Genomic DNA, 18,230 nt, shown 5'->3' on the forward strand with positions numbered 1-18,230 from the left:
CACACACATGTAGATGGAAAACCAAAGACATCAGCGGTGATAAAGGGTGCTTCATGCAATAGTCAGAAGTGCTCCTTAGTCCGTGCTTAAACCATCTGTTAGCCAAACTGCTCACCTTGCATCAAAGACCCCTGAACTAACAGGAAGGTCGTAAGGGCATTCACCACCTCTGGTGGTTATGGTAAACTTGTGGATGGAAGCCGGGCACCCTTTAGACTCCGCAGATAGACTTGTATCTCTCCCGTGACAACATAAAATACAAAGAAAAAATCTAGTGCTCTCTGTATAGCTTAAAACAGGTATCATTTATTAGAAAGACAGGTACTCACATCAATAGCACTTAAACCAAGTGCTAGGATAAAACACATATGGTGACTGGTAACAGCAAAGCAGATAAGGTGGCTGCAGTGACATCCAGGGGAACTCCCGCACGCGTATCGTCCGAAGGACTTCCTCAGCGGTGGTGGAGTCCCATGATGCCACTGTGTCTTTTATAAATAGCCCCTTATCACAATCATCTGTGTAATTAAAAACGAGCGGTAAGCATCCAATCTGGACGCACCACTCAAAAGTAAGAAGTATATACCTGGTATAGTTACCATAGTAATCCCTAAAGCACATCGTGCGGTGAGGGACATAAATGTTAGTCCGACTGGGATTGGAGAGAAGCGAGCGGTTAGTTTCCAATCAGAGCGCACCGCTCAGACTTGGACGGTGTTTGATAGGCTGTGGCTCCATAATGGCCACTAAGCAATGACGGCGCGACGGCGGGTCACATGACCGTCCGTGTCAGAGGGCCCCTCCCACCTCGGACGGAAATGTATTCCGTCTGAAGGGTGTTTATTCATTGTCATGGTGATCCGGCGTCACATTCACCCGGCGGCAGGTCACATGACAGTCTGCTTCATAGCATACCGCCCACCTGGGACGGAGGTAACATGCAGCCTCAAGCGTGTATGGTTGTCACAGCAACCAGAGGAGGCTGAGCACCCGCCACGTCACTAGTGCTAATCAAAGCCATTCTTAGTATATTTAAAACATAACCAGGCATAGGGGTAACCAACCTACATTATAGAGGGGTCACCCTAAGAGCTAGCCTGGCTTAAAACTCCCTATACCTAAGAAGTATGTTTCAATGTCTACAAAGTCTATGGTCATTCATGGTCACCCAGAAGGCCAGCACCATAAATACATGTTAAGCCTCAGAGTTAGAAAAACCGGAAGGAGACTAAAATATAATAAAAGAATAATAAGAAAATAGTCACCAAAAGCAATCAAAATAAAAATACTTAAACAGATGTCAAACACAGACATCCTTCATTAAAAAATTGTTAAAGTATAAAAAATATAAAAATTATTGGTCACTGCAGCCACCTTTTACAATCACCTAAAAAATATACACAATCACAAAAAAAAAAAAAAAAAAACACACTACCGATCAGAAATAAAACAGTTCAAATCGAACTCAACATTGAGCCCCGTAGGTACTCCCACATGTGTTTCATATACCCAAAAAGACTCTCGGCGGCTCAATTGTCTTATAAAATTGCTGCCCCTCCAATGGGGTGTTACTTTTTATACTCCCCAGAATTTTAATTTGGCAGGACTACGTTTATGAAAGAGTTTGAAATGTTTGGAGACATTGTGGGAATCTAGGCCTTTCTTAATATTGGTGATATGTTCACCTATACGAATATGCAGGGACCTGGATGTTCTCCCTACATATTGTAGGCCACATTCGCATTCCATAATGTACACCACTCCTGTTGTCGAACACGTGATAAAATCCCTAATTTGGTAAACCTTATTCGTGGCTGTAGCTATAAACTCTTTACGTTTTTTAATATTGCCCTTAGTTTGTTTACATGGTGGGCAACGCCCACAGGCATAGAAGCCTGTCATAATGTTCGAAATCCTGTTTTCAAATGAGAGTGGTGGGTCAATTACCCCCGGGGCCAATTTGTCTCTTAAGGACGGTGCCCTCTTATAAACAAACTGGGGGTGTTCTGGGAGTACAGGGCCCAAAATTTTGTCCTGTTTGAGAATAGGCCAATATTTACGGACTATTTTTTCAAATTTTTTATATTGAACATTATAGTCCAAGATAATTCTAATATTACCTGTACTATCTTGTTTGACCCTGGGGCCATTGGATACCAATGTCTTTCTCTCTAAAGCTCGAACAGTCTCAATATGCTTATCAATATCGGCTTTGTTATAACCCTTTTGGACAAAACGGGCAGATAAGACCTCAGATTGTTCCAGATAGTGATGCTCATGTGTACAGTTCCGCCTAATGCGTACAAATTGCCCCTTGGGAATGTTACACAGCCATTGAAGATGGTGACAACTCCCAAGGGGTATGTACGCATTGCGGTCCGTAGGCTTAAAATGATTTTTTAACTCCAACTGATTATCCTTCAAAAAAATATCTAGATCTAAGAAGGTGACATGATCTTTGTCTATATTCCAGGAGAGAACAATATTTCTATTGTTCTCGTCAAGTTTCCGCATAAAAGCATCCAAGTTGGATCTATTTCCATCCCAAACCATAATTATGTCATCAATATAACGTTGATAACATATGAGTTCGGGGGTGTGTCCTTATAGATAACCTCTTCCTCCCAGTGTGCCATGAACAGATTGGCAACACTGGGAGCAAAGCGGGCACCCATCGCAACACCCCTGGTTTGAAGAAAAAAACGTCTGTTGTACCAAAAATAATTTTTGGATAAGCAAAACTTTAAACAATCTAAAATATAATTTTTATGTCTTCTGGTAAGATCCGATGTTCCAAAGGCCCATTGAACTGATGCTAACGCATCTTCATGACTAATAATCGTATAGAGGGAACTAACGTCCGCCGTTATTAACAGACAAGAAGAGGAAAAAGAGAGGGCTTCTAGAGTTTGAATAATGTGTTTAGTATCCTTAATGAAGGAACGGGTTCCTATAACTAAGGGTTGCAAAAAAAAGTCAATGTATTGACCCAGTCTCGAAGAGACTGAGTCTATACCATTGACTATAGGACGGCCAGGTGGATTAGTACTGTTTTTGTGTATTTTAGGTAAAAAATAAATAATAGGGGTACGACAAAAAAATGGATCTAAATATGAAGCTTCTTTGGTATTGAGGACTCCAATATGTTTGCCTCTTTCTACAAGAAAATGTAACTCCTCTTTGTATTCAAACATCGGGTCTTTGCTGAGTAAAACGTAGGTGCTATAATCATTAAGCATGTTCTCCATTTCGTTGTTGTAATAAGTTTTACTCAGAACAACCAGGCCACCCCCCTTATCCGCTGGGCGTATAACGAGATCCCTCCGTTCTAGGAGTGACTCGATGCCGTTTTTGATAAATATTGGGTCTTGTACCTTCCGGATCTTCAGTGTATCGAGATCTCTAGCCACCATGTTTTTGAAAACTTCTAGAAACTTAGTGTCACGATTATGGGGATTGAAGACCGATTTGTTACGAAGAGACGAATGGGTACCCAGTGATTTAGAATTGTTTGGTAAAGTACGTGTTAAAGGGTTAGAAAGATGGTACTTCTTAATATTCAAACTCCTAATGAATTTTTGTAAACCTATATAGGTCTGGAATTTATTTAGGTTGCGAATGGGGGCATATTTAAGGCTCTTATCTAAAACCTTAATCTCGTCCTCACTTAAGTGGGAGCCACTCAGGTTATAGATACCGGCCCCTATTGTGGTTTGACTCTTTTGAGTTCGCCTGCCTCCTCTCCTTCCTCTAAGAGTTTTCTTTTTCTTAGACCATTGTCCAGATTGACAGATGGCGGGGCAACGTTCCACCCTCCCCCTGGGTTGGGTGGGATGGACGGAGCTCCCCTCCCTAACCCCCTCTGAGACCTGTGAAAATCCCCTCCTCTTCTAGGTCCAGAACTCTGTAATGGTGCGAACCTATTCTGGGTATGTACCGGATGCCCATAAGACTGAAATTCTCTCGCTCTACTATGAGGAGTAGAGGAGTTAGTAAAATACTGATTATTAGAACGATTATCATTAGGTCCCCAATTTCGGTCATTACCTTGATGGTGAGAATCCTGATGATAATAAGCATCATCGTTTATATGAGGGGGGTTCCAAGGATACTGCCTGAAAGGAGACTCGTATACATCACGCCTTGTGCCCCTACCCTTTTTATTCTTACCTCTCTTGTTATGTACAGTTTTAAATTGATTACTACAAGAGGGGGTTTGGGTACTGGTATAATCAAACTGATCATAGTGGACAATCCCCTCATCTTGATGGTTATAGAGAGGAGTTTGAGGGGGTTCTTGGGTGGTGGGACGCAACACTGACGGATTAGTGGAGGTGTCCCCAGGTTTAGTCTGCCATTTATAAATAATCCCTTTCCCAAAATCATCTGCATCTCTTATATATTTTTTCTTCTTTTTATTTTGAGTTTCATGGTCCCATTTTATAAGCTTATTTTTCAACTCCGCTGAAACTCAAAATAAAAAGAAGAAAAAATATATAAGAGATGCAGATGATTTTGGGAAAGGGATTATTTATAAATGGCAGACTAAACCTGGGGACACCTCCACTAATCCGTCAGTGTTGCGTCCCACCACCCAAGAACCCCCTCAAACTCCTCTCTATAACCATCAAGATGAGGGGATTGTCCACTATGATCAGTTTGATTATACCAGTACCCAAACCCCCTCTTGTAGTAATCAATTTAAAACTGTACATAACAAGAGAGGTAAGAATAAAAAGGGTAGGGGCACAAGGCGTGATGTATACGAGTCTCCTTTCAGGCAGTATCCTTGGAACCCCCCTCATATAAACGATGATGCTTATTATCATCAGGATTCTCACCATCAAGGTAATGACCGAAATTGGGGACCTAATGATAATCGTTCTAATAATCAGTATTTTACTAACTCCTCTACTCCTCATAGTAGAGCGAGAGAATTTCAGTCTTATGGGCATCCGGTACATACCCAGAATAGGTTCGCACCATTACAGAGTTCTGGACCTAGAAGAGGAGGGGATTTTCACAGGTCTCAGAGGGGGTTAGGGAGGGGAGCTCCGTCCATCCCACCCAACCCAGGGGGAGGGTGGAACGTTGCCCCGCCATCTGTCAATCTGGACAATGGTCTAAGAAAAAGAAAACTCTTAGAGGAAGGAGAGGAGGCAGGCGAACTCAAAAGAGTCAAACCACAATAGGGGCCGGTATCTATAACCTGAGTGGCTCCCACTTAAGTGAGGACGAGATTAAGGTTTTAGATAAGGGCCTTAAATATGCCCCCATTCGCAACCTAAATAAATTCCAGACCTATATAGGTTTACAAAAATTCATTAGGAGTTTGAATATTAAGAAGTACCATCTTTCTAACCCTTTAACACGTACTTTACCAAACAATTCTAAATCACTGGGTACCCATTCATCTCTTCGTAACAAATCGGTCTTCAATCCCCATAATCGTGACACTAAGTTTCTAGAAGTTTTCAAAAACATGGTGGCTAGAGATCTCGATACACTGAAGATCCGGAAGGTACAAGACCCAATATTTATCAAAAAGGGCATCGAGTCACTCCTAGAACGGAGGGATCTCGTTACACGCCCAGCGGATAAGGGGGGTGGCCTGGTTGTTCTGAGTAAAACTTATTACAACAACGAAATGGAGAACATGCTTAATGATTATAGCACCTACGTTTTACTCAGCAAAGACCCGATGTTTGAATACAAAGAGGAGTTACATTTTCTTGTAGAAAGAGGCAAACATATTGGAGTCCTCAATACCAAAGAAGCTTCGTATTTAGATCCATTTTTTTGCCGTACCCCTATTATTTATTTTTTACCTAAAATACACAAAAACAGTACTAATCCACCTGGCCGTCCTATAGTCAATGGTATAGACTCAGTCTCTTCGAGACTGGGTCAATACATTGACTTTTTTTTGCAACCCTTAGTTATAGGAACCCGTTCCTTCATTGAGGATACTAAACACATTATTCAAACTCTAGAAGCCCTCTCTTTTTCCTCTTCTTGTCAGTTAATAACAGCGGACGTTAGTTCCCTCTATACGATTATCAGTCATGAAGATGCGTTAGCATCAGTTCAATGGGCCTTTGGAACATCGGATCTTACCAGAAGACATAAAAATTATATTTTAGATTGTTTAAAGTTTTGCTTATCCAAAAATTATTTTTGGTACAACAGACGTTTTTTTCTTCAAACCAGGGGTGTTGTGATGGGTGCCCGCTTTGCTCCCAGTGTTGCCAATCTGTTCATGGCACACTGGGAGGAAGAGGTTATCTATAAGGACACACCCCCGAACTCATATGTTATATTGATGACATCATTATGGTTTGGGATGGAAATAGATCCAACTTAGATGCTTTTATGCGGAAACTTGACGAGAACAATAGAAATATTGTTCTCTCCTGGAATATAGACAAAGATCATGTCACCTTCTTAGATCTAGATATTTTTTTGAAGGATAATCAGTTGGAGTTAAAAAAATCATTTTAAGCCTACGGACCGCAATGCGTACATACCCCTTGGGAGTTGTCACCATCTTCAATGGCTGTGTAACATTCCCAAGGGGCAATTTGTACGCATTAGGCGGAACTGTACACATGAGCATCACTATCTGGAACAATCTGAGGTCTTATCTGCCCGTTTTGTCCAAAAGGGTTATAACAAAGCCGATATTGATAAGCATATTGAGACTGTTCGAGCTTTAGAGAGAAAGACATTGGTATCCAATGGCCCCAGGGTCAAACAAGATAGTACAGGTAATATTAGAATTATCTTGGACTATAATGTTCAATATAAAAATTTGAAAAAATAGTCCGTAAATATTGGCCTATTCTCAAACAGGACAAAATTTTGGGCCCTGTACCCCCAGTTTGTTTATAAGAGGGCACCGTCCTTAAGAGACAAATTGGCCCCGGGGGTAATTGACCCACCACTCTCATTTGAAAACAGGATTTCGAACATTATGACAGGCTTCTATGCCTGTGGGCGTTGCCCACCATGTAAACAAACTAAGGGCAATATTAAAAAACGTAAAGAGTTTATAGCTACAGCCACGAATAAGGTTTACCAAATTAGGGATTTTATCACATGTTCGACAACAGGAGTGGTGTACATTATGGAATGCGAATGTGGCCTACAATATGTAGGGAGAACATCCAGGTCCCTGCATATTCGTATAGGTGAACATATCACCAATATTAAGAAAGGCCTAGATTCCCACAATGTCTCCAAACATTTCAAACTCTTTCATAAACGTAGTCCTGCCAAATTAAAATTCTGGGGAGTAGAAAAAGTAACACCCCATTGGAGGGGCAGCAATTTTATAAGACAATTGAGCCGCCGAGAGTCTTTTTGGGTATATGAAACACATGTGGGAGTACCTACGGGGTTCAATGTTGAGTTCGATTTGAACTGTTTTATTTCTGATCGGTAGTGTGTTTTTTTTTTTTTTTTTTTTTGTGATTGTGTATATTTTTTAGGTGATTGTAAAAGGTGGCTGCAGTGACCAATAATTTTTATATTTTTTATACTTTAACAATTTTTTAATGAAGGATGTCTGTGTTTGACATCTGTTTAAGTATTTTTATTTTGATTGCTTTTGGTGACTATTTTCTTATTATTCTTTTATTATATTTTAGTCTCCTTCCGGTTTTTCTAACTCTGAGGCTTAACATGTATTTATGGTGCTGGCCTTCTGGGTGACCATGAATGACCATAGACTTTGTAGACATTGAAACATACTTCTTAGGTATAGGGAGTTTTAAGCCAGGCTAGCTCTTAGGGTGACCCCTCTATAATGTAGGTTGGTTACCCCTATGCCTGGTTATGTTTTAAATATACTAAGAATGGCTTTGATTAGCACTAGTGACGTGGCGGGTGCTCAGCCTCCTCTGGTTGCTGTGACAACCATACACGCTTGAGGCTGCATGTTACCTCCGTCCCAGGTGGGCGGTATGCTATGACGCAGACTGTCATGTGACCTGCCGCCGGGTGAATGTGACGCCGGATCACCATGACAATGAATAAACACCCTTCAGACGGAATACATTTCCGTCCGAGGTGGGAGGGGCCCTCTGACACGGACGGTCATGTGACCCGCCGTCGCGCCGTCATTGCTTAGTGGCCATTATGGAGCCACAGCCTATCAAACACCGTCCAAGTCTGAGCGGTGCGCTCTGATTGGAAACTAACCGCTCGCTTCTCTCCAATCCCGGTCGGACTAACATTTATGTCCCTCACCGCACGATGTGCTTTAGGGATTACTATGGTAACTATACCAGGTATATACTTCTTACTTTTGAGTGGTGCGTCCTGATTGGATGCTTACCGCTCGTTTTTAATTACACAGATGATTGTGATAAGGGGCTATTTATAAAAGACACAGTGGCATCATGGGACTCCACCACCGCTGAGGAAGTCCTTCGGACGATATCTGCGGGAGTTCCCCTGGATGTCACTGCAGCCACCTTATCTGCTTTGCTGTTACCAGTCACCATATGTGTTTTATCCTAGCACTTGGTTTAAGTGCTATTGATGTGAGTACCTGTCTTTCTAATAAATGATACCTGTTTTAAGCTATACAGAGAGCACTAGATTTTTTCTTTGTATTTTATGTTGTCACGGGAGAGATACAAGTCTATCTGCGGAGTCTAAAGGGTGCCCGGCTTCCATCCACAAGTTTACCATAACCACCAGAGGTGGTGAATGCCCTTACGACCTTCCTGTTAGTTCAGGGGTCTTTGATGCAAGGTGAGCAGTTTGGCTAACAGATGGTTTAAGCACGGACTAAGGAGCACTTCTGACTATTGCATGAAGCACCCTTTATCACCGCTGACGTCTTTGGTTTTCCATCTACATGTGTGTGTTTACATACGAGCTTGTGGACTTTTTCGTCTATTGATTTTTTTAGTTGTTTATTATTTTAGCGCTGCACTGTTTAGTGTAGGAAGGTACTACAGGCAGTAGTCCAACCCTAGGGTAAGTTTTTTGGTTATCCTCTCCAAGGTTGTCCTGAAAGGCGATTTGAGAAAGGCTTAGTTAGACTTACCAGTGACGGTATTTCTAAGAGCCTTTCAGGACAACCGTTATTTCCCTCCCTTTTATCTTAGAAGTGGTTTAAGTATCTATCCTGGCTGTTTGGTGGTTTTCTGTGCTTTGTTTTCCAGTTTGTCAGAGACCACACAATAACTGAGGCCATGGTGGAAGAGAAGGGATTTAAAGACGGCATGTGTTTCCTGGAAAATGGGCGGAGCTGAGCTCTCTCCAAGGTTGTCCTGAAAGGCTCTTAGAAATACCGTCACCGGTTAATCTAACTAAGCCTTTTTTTTCTTCTTTTTTCCAACTTTACTTCCGCTTTAATTGCTAACACTAGATCATACTGTATTACCCTAGTTCTCAGCCCATGGCCTGGGGGCTGCATGTGGCCCTTTTAGCACTTATCGTGTGGCCCTCTGAGCCCATACAGATAGTAGTCTATTTTTTTGTTACCTAGGTGCTTACTCAGACCAGTGAAGGAAAATATTCTTTAATATTGTATTATGGAATTTTTGCAGTATTTTGCATGTAAATTCACAAAGATCATTGCACAGGTTATTGTTCCTTAAAATACTGCTACATTCTGGCCAAAGTTAGATTCTGTGAGTTTTCTGTTGAGGAGTGCAGAAAAGGAGCCATTCTAGATGGTGATACAGTAACAATTTATAGGAAATAAAGGTTTGCAGTGGTTAAATACTATCCACCTTCAGTCCGGGCCAATTCTGACATCCCTCTTTTTTTTTTTTGCTAGAAAACTACCTAGAAGCCCCAGACATTATATAATATTTTAAGCAGATACCCCAGAGAATAAAATGGTGGGTGCTTCATATTTTTATGTCACACGATATTTGCACAGAGGTTTTTCAGTTGCAAATGTTTTGGAGAAAACATACTTTCATGAATTTTAATGCACAAAAAACACAATATGATACCCAAAGTTTTGGTAAAACATAAAAGATGATGTTATGCTTAGTAAATAGATACCAAACATGTCACACTTTAATATTACGTCCCATGGAACGGCACCAAAAGACAGTACCTAAAAATCTCCATAGGCGTAGCTTTTAAAAGCCTTTACAGATCTATCACCAGGCACTGGAAACAAGACCTGTCCACTAACCCATCAGAAATGATTAATATCACCCACCAACATTTCCTATGGGAGAAATCTCTCGCCTTACAACACAAATCATTCTGCTCCTTTGACCTCATATGGAAGCCTTGGTCCCTATGGTCCCCCTCATAGGTTCTCAGTACTTTGAACCTAACTGTTGTAACCTAGTGACTGCAATGTATGCCTTAAGCTTGATATATACACCTTTCTCTAATAAAAAATCTGTTAGTGCCTTGTACTCTTCTTTATGCCCATATCAGTATTCTCTATGTAATTGTATTGTATTGTTTTTGTATTCTCTATACTTGGAACATTCGACTATATTAGTAAGATTTTACTAGTTTTACTATGTTTACACTTATATAGTTACCTATACTGCTATTAATTTATCAAAGCGGCTGCAGCCGCATTGCTATTGATGTACTTGTTACCATTTGAAAGCCAAATAAACATATTTAAAAAAAGAAAACCTTTACAGGTTACCAGTTTAGAGTTACACAGGAGGTCTGGTGCTAGAATTATTGCTCTCACTCTGTTGTTCAAGGTGATACCTCACATGTGTGGTGTGATCGCCGTTTACATATGAGTGTGGGATCGATGCATGTGTTAGCATTTGCTTACAATCAAGGGGCCTTTCACTTTTTTTCTAATATTATTTTTTTTTTTCTTTTACTTTTTTTTTTTTTACACTGTCTCTTTATTTAATTTTATTTTTTAATCACTTTTATAGCTATCCCAAAAGATGAACAACATCCCTTGTGATGACATGGGTTATGACTGGAAATCTGGAGTCTATTAGACCCCAGATCTCTTCTCTGGCCTCCAGTGCAGCTCATCAGACGCAGATTGGTCTGATCGGCTGCTTCACTGGCTGGTAATAGTCAGGTATCTGATTTCTGATGTCACACAGTGGGAAGAACAACATCAGCTCCTCTCACTGTGTCCCAAGAACCAGATGCCGCCAGTCGCATCCTTACCGCGCTCCCAAAACATTCGGGAGAGCCCAATAAAGGCAGCCGCGGGAGCGGAGTGAAACCCCCTTCCGCTGCCTGTAAAAGTAATCCAGCAGCTCTATAGCTGCTAGGATTACTTTTAGTGAAGGGAATTATCGGCTCTAAACAATGATATCTTGGTCATCGCTGCAGCTGCAGTAATGCCCGAGATATCACCCTTCCTAACCAGCGATGTACGAGAACGTCGCTGGATGGGAAGCTGCTATTTCACGTGTAAAAAATATATTCCATGCAATAATTTATACAGCTTAGTGAATTGGCCCTTAATCTAAACTTGGACACTCCTAATTGAAAAAAATCGAAATCTTTAAACGTGGACTGGCTTATGAATTAGGGACAGCTGATAAATATATGCAAAGCATCTTTGTCACTGAAGGTTAATTAAAAATTGTATTTTTAAATGGAGCAGCAATAGGTTCCTGTGTATAGCTATAATGGATTGGGAATGGGAAGCCATCTGCATTCCATATTAACCATCTGTTGTGCTGCCACTGACCTGTGTCTTGCGCGAGTGCAGGTGTTCTTTTCAGGAAATAATTACTGTTATTAGACAAGTACTCTGCTGGGCATTAGATAGCTGCTGAAAGTACATGGCTAGTCCAACTACCAAATAAGCTTTTGCTGTAAAGATTGCAACACAAAAATACGTACTCATATCATATGAGGCTTTTTACAATAAGGAACTTTGCATACACATTAGAATCATCACCCAGTCCCAGCCCTGAGAATTCCTGAATTGGGCAACCATCAGCTAATAATGTATATGGAGATCTTTACAGCAAAACTCCAGGCCAAGTCAATTTAGTATTAATATTAGGATCCCAAATATATTATCTTACAGGTTCAAGCATTTAGCTAGGAAAAGATGGTTACTGAATTTCTGCTTCCTTTACTCATCCAGCCAGCTGACTGAGCAATATAAAAGCATACTGATCATCCCTGTTCTCTCCCCTGCTGTAAGCATGTTGACAGTGTAAAGCCTCGCACACACACGATCGGATTGTTCGCCAACAAAACCATGGACTTTTGGCCCAAACTTGTCTTACATGCACACGGCCACACAATTGTTGGCCAACAATTATGAACGTAGTGACATACTATGTTGTTTTTCAGCTCTTTAGCGCCACCCTTTGGGCTCCTTCTGCTAATTTCATGTTAGTAGAAGTTTGGTGAGTGTTGATTTGCGCTTTTCATTTCGCACTTTTTATTTCGCACTTTTCAGTTTGTTTTTAAACGGCCGTTCGTCAACCAGACATGTTGCGGAATCTGAGGAGATAATATGTTATTTATTATTGGCCTTGAAGTTAATGCTTTGACATTATTTTTTTGGTTGAATAATGATTTGATTTGGTATATTTTCTATATTTTTGGATGCATAGAATACACTTTTTGGTTAAGTTCTATTGGCAAATAGCATGTCTAATTGTATTTGTTTTCTTTTTTTAATGCACAATAAAACAATTGTGTAGAATAATACTTGGCTATGTGTTTTACTTCAAATGACAATTTGGGAGTAGGCAGCTACATTTAAAAATATACAATGTAAAACTGACAAGGGACACCAACATAGTTGTATCTTTGATCTTATAAACTACGGGATAATGGTGATGTGGTAACTTGCCCAAATAAAGAAAAAGCATAATAATATTATTCTTGATATTACTAGAAAAAAAAAGCCTTTGAAAATGTGTTTGCAATAACTCCATCAGTATCACCAGCAAAGCAGCTTCATTATTATCCCATTAAAGAAGAAGAGAATTGTGCGCTGCATTTTGAGATTTCATAATTTGCCGCGTCATAAATGTTAATTCTCCATTACGAGCGCTAGTTTACAAGACCGACCGCTTCCAGCCTGTCCTTGCTTCCGAGCATGCGTGTTTGTACTTTGGACTTTTGTCCGACGGACTTGTGTACACACGCTCGGAAAATCCATCAACAGACATTTGTCCGCGGAAAATGTTAAAACCTGCTAGCCAACATTTGTCCGCGGAAAATCTGACAACAGTTGTCTGATGGAACATACACACGGTCGGATTTTACGCCAACAGCCTGTCATCACACATTTCCCGTCGGAAAATCCGATCGTGTGTACGAGGCTTAACATACACATATGTGGTATCATTGCGATCGTCAGGAGCAGGAAAATTTGGCCTGTTCTTTGGTGAAAGGTTATGGTAGTAGCAAAAAATATACAGCTAGATTAAAAAAGATTTCTTTTTACTGATTAAGGCCAGTTTTCATTTGATAACAAAAAAAATCAGGAGATATCCATTACCATTTACCATCAAATGAAAGCTCAATTTGTCCTGAAAAAAATGCGGCACAATTCACCTGGATGCACAGTAGTTGTGATGATATGTACGGTTTTATTAACACATGTCAAAGTTGCAAAATTGTGCTTAGGCATTAAGATTTGTTTTATCCTTAGGTGCAAAGGGGTTATTGAATGCATAATTACAGGAGGCTTATAAACAGAGACGTATAGTTTAAAATAAAAATGAAGTATTTTTAATATAAAAAACCTAACTGGGTTAAATAGGGGTATTCTATATTTGTCTTTAATTTCTGCTTCAAACCGGTCATAGATGTGTCGAATCTAGGCCAGTTTAGCAGGGACCGACCAAGATCCAATCCATTGATGGGCAGGCTGGTTGTACCCAAGTTGATCTGTTCTGGAAATTTTATAGATAGGCAACTCCTAACTTCATATTGATTTGTGGTTCCAAATTAATAATAACTACTACAGTAGGGAACAGACATAAAAAGATACACTCAGCCATCCATTAAGGGAACACGGCGCCACCCTCCCTATCACTGCAGCCGCCCCCCATATCCATGCGTCTGGCCCCTTGCAGGATGGTGGATGCATGAATTCCAATACGGGGGTGTTTTTTGAAGCACTGAATAGAGCCAGAGGCTCTAACGGGCTTCAAAGTAGGGTGGACACGGGCACAGAGAATGCACTCGGATCCCACCCAGGTGTGTTGCAATAGTGAATGACTATTCACTATTGTAACACTGGTTGATTGCGCCCCCCCCCCCAAAAAAAAAAAAGCACTGCACTCAGCATCTTTCCAGTTGAAGTTTTTTAAACACAAGATTATGTAAGTATAACATTAATATTACAATTTTACTTTTATGGTAACAAGAGGCATAGCATAAGCAGGCTAAATTCTAGTCAGGACTTCAAAGAATGAAAACATTATTGCCGTGTGCACAATTAATGCAGCGTGCAATACATAGGCAAAGCATACAAAATAGAATACTACTATAATAACCTTATACTAAATTTACAAATTTTCTTTACAATATCCCCTCTTTTGATCAATATTTTGATCACTAACCATACCTGCTACCACCTTTAAACTGGAACCTCCATACGCTTAGGTGGGGGTAGTCCTAGCCAAAGAGGCAAACTCCGTTGTGGAGAATATAATAGCTGAGAGCAGCAATATGATTACAATAAGGCCTATTCATTGTGAAAAACAAACGATTGATAAGAAATATTTCATAATAAAATGGAAGATGTATAAAAGACAATATGACTTCAACATGGCTGAACTACTTTTCAAATCACATTAATTATATATACAGTATCTCCCACAAGTGAGTACACCCTTCACATTTTTGTAAATATTTTATTATATATTTTCATGTGACAACATTGAAGAAATTACACTTTGCTACAATGTAAAGTAATAAGTGCACAGCTTGTATAACAGTGTAAATTTGCTGTCCCCTCAAAATAATACAACACACAGCCATTAATGTCTAAACCGCTGGCAACAAAAGTGAGTACACCCCTAAGTGAAAATGTCCAACTTGGGCCCAAACTATCAATATCTTGTGTGACCACCATTATTTTCCAGCACTGCCTTAACCCTCTTGGGCATGGAGTTCACCAGAGCTTCACAGGTTGCCATTGGAGACCTCTTCCACTCCTCCATGAGGACATCACGGAGCTGGTGGATGTTAGAGACCTTGTGCTCCTCCACCTCAATAGGGTTTAGGTCTGGAGACATGCTTGGCCAGTCCATCACCTTTACCCTCATCTTCTTTAGCAAGGCAGTGGTCATCTTGGAGGTGTGTTTGGGATCATTATCATGTTGGAATACTGCCCTGCGTTACAGTCTCTGAAGGGAGGGGATCGTGCTCTGCTTCAGTATGTCCCAGTACATGTTGGCATTCATGGTTCCCTCAATGAACTGTAGCTCCCCAGTACCGGCAGCACTCACGCAGCCCCAGACCATGACGCTCCCACCACCATGCTTGACTGTAGGCTAGACACACTTGTCTTTGTACTTCTCACCTGGTTGCCACCACACATGCTTGACACCATCTAAACCAAATAAGTTTATCTTGGTCTCTTCAGACCACAGGACATGGTTCCAGTAATCCATGTCCTTAGTCTGCTTTAGCAAACTGTTTGCGGGCTTTCTTGTACATCATCTTTAGAAGAGGCTTCCTTCTGGGATGACAGCCATGCAGACCAATTTGATGCAATGTACGGTGTATGGTCTGAGCACTGACAGGCTGACCCCCCACCCCTTCAACCTCTGCAGCAATGCTGGCAGCAATCATACCTCTATTTCCCAAAGACAACCTCTGGACATGACGCTGAGCATGTGCACTCAACTTCTTTGGTTGACCATGGCGAGGCCTGTTCTGAGTGGGACCCGTCCTGTTAAACAGCTGTATGGTCTTGGCCACCATGCTCCAGCTCAGTTTCAGGGTCTTGACAATCTTCTTATAGCCTAGGCCATCTTTATGTAGAGCAACAATTCTTTTTTTCAGATCCTCAGAGAGTTCTTTGCCATAAAGTGCTATGTTGAACTTCCAGTGACCAGTCTGAGAGAGTGAGAGCAATAACAACAAATTTAACACACCTGCTCCCCATTCACACCTGAGACCTTGTAACACTAACGAATCACATGACACAGGGAAAGGAAAATAGTTAATTGGGCCTAATTTGGACATTTACATTTAGGGGTGTACTCACTTTTGTTGCCAGCTGTTGGACATTAATGGCTGTGTGTTGAGTTATTTTAGGGGGACAGCAAAATTACACTGTTATACAAGCTGTACACTCACTACTTTACATTGTAGCAAAGTGTCATTTCTTCAGTGTTGTCACGTGAAAAGATATAATAAAACATTTACAAAAATGCGAGGAGTGTACTCACTTTTGTGAGATACTGTATATATATTTATATTCCTTGCAATTAAAGCATGTGAATAAATAGTACCCCAGACTGTGGTTCCAAGAGGAAAACAAATCAAACATAGAGATACTTTCATTTTGACATTTTTGCAGTATCTGTGTGGATCCAGGTGACTTTTCCTTCAAGTTTTGTCAACTGTACATGAAATAGATGCTATATTGTGTCTCCAAACATTTCCTTATATATAAATGTCTCTTAACAATCCACAAGTCATCTGGCTTTAGTTTATGAGACCCTTCCAAACTGTTAGGATCTGGAATTGGGGAGAAAACACATAAATTAGAAACCTTAAAAGGTCAGCAACATTCTCTGTGAGATCCAAGTGGAGGCCTTCAGCTGCTGGGACAAATATAAGCAAGTAAGCAAAACACTCCCAAACAAAATCTCACAGGGAGTCCAATATCCCCTTAGGGCTTAAAGAAATATATGAAGACATTCAGGCTACATTGTTCTAGTCTCTGAATCCCCTAAGGCATACCTTCCCACTTTCAAACTTGAGAATGAGGGACACTTCAGGGAGTTAGAAGCCTTCAGCACGCAAAGCGCACCACAGCGAAAAATGGATGTGGTCAAACTTTGCAGCGGCAGGGGCTTAAGGGGCGTGGTTAAACAAAACCCAAGCTCCAGGCATGTGCTGGGGGGTAGCTTTGGGAGGTAGAGGACTTGTGCTAAGTGCGGGCAGTGACAGGAGCCCATGCTAGTGTGCCCCCACCAGAGAAGTCACTAGAGCCAAGTGCTGGAACTTGTTTTAGCACTAGACTCCATTCCACGACTCAGCCCTAATTCGCCGGGACTCCGGGACTTACATCAAATCCTGGGACAGTCCCGGCGAACCCAGGACGGTTGGGAGGTATGCCTAAGGGGATATTGGACTCTCTCCCTATGAGATTTTGTTTGGGAGTGTGTCGCCCACTTGCTTATATTTGTCCCAGCAGCTGAAGTCCTCCACTTGGGTAGACTTGGTTTTGCATCAACTAGCAGCACTGAGATGCTTTGTTTATGAATCTGATTACATTTCAATTGATCATATTGTGAGATTGCATGGAGGAAACAGAGATGTGATCAATAATTTATAATCATATCTTCCAACTCTTATGTGGCAAATAAATTAATTGGGCTGTCTATCTATAGATAGATTGTTCCTATTCAGAGAGATGGATTGGAAAAGCAATCAATCATTTATCAAAGTATGTAGAAAGCTAAATGTGAATGTTCAGCCTGGAGTATTCATACTTGTTCTACGTTTGTTAAAAACTGAATTCCTGAAAGTCCAATAAAAAAATCCGGAACCCCTCTGTGTGACAGGTATACTGACTGGGGAACTTGGGCCTTTAGATCTCTCCACCAAAAATGTCTTGAGATGGTAAAAAGTGATTTAAATGAAGCCTATACTGAGAAGGATATGGAGGCTGCCATTGCTGACCTCCTTCTCGAAGTAGTAATGACTTACCTTTCTCTGGCTCTAATACTTTCTGGTACAATTCCCTATACAAGCATGAAAAGCATGAAAGACTCATCCACCTTACCAACCGTTCAGTGTCTGCTACCCCTCTCTGCCGATCCCTCCATCGGCTTCTGCTCACCCAACAAATATAAGTCAAAGTACTAACAGCCCTAAAAGCCATCCACAATTCAGCCCCCAGCTACATCACTAACCTTATCTCAAAATACCAACCTGTTTTATTTGCTCCTCCCAAGACCTCCTGCTCTCTCATCAACTCTTCCAATGCTCACCTTCAGGACTTCTCAAGAGCCTCTCCCATCCTCTGCAACTCCTTACCCAGAATGTCCAACTATCTCCTACTCTGACTGCTTTAGGTGATCCCTGAAAACTCT

The sequence above is a fragment of the Aquarana catesbeiana genome, linkage group LG02, assembly GCF_042186555.1.
Source record: "Aquarana catesbeiana isolate 2022-GZ linkage group LG02, ASM4218655v1, whole genome shotgun sequence".
NCBI lineage: Eukaryota > Metazoa > Chordata > Amphibia > Anura > Ranidae > Aquarana > Aquarana catesbeiana.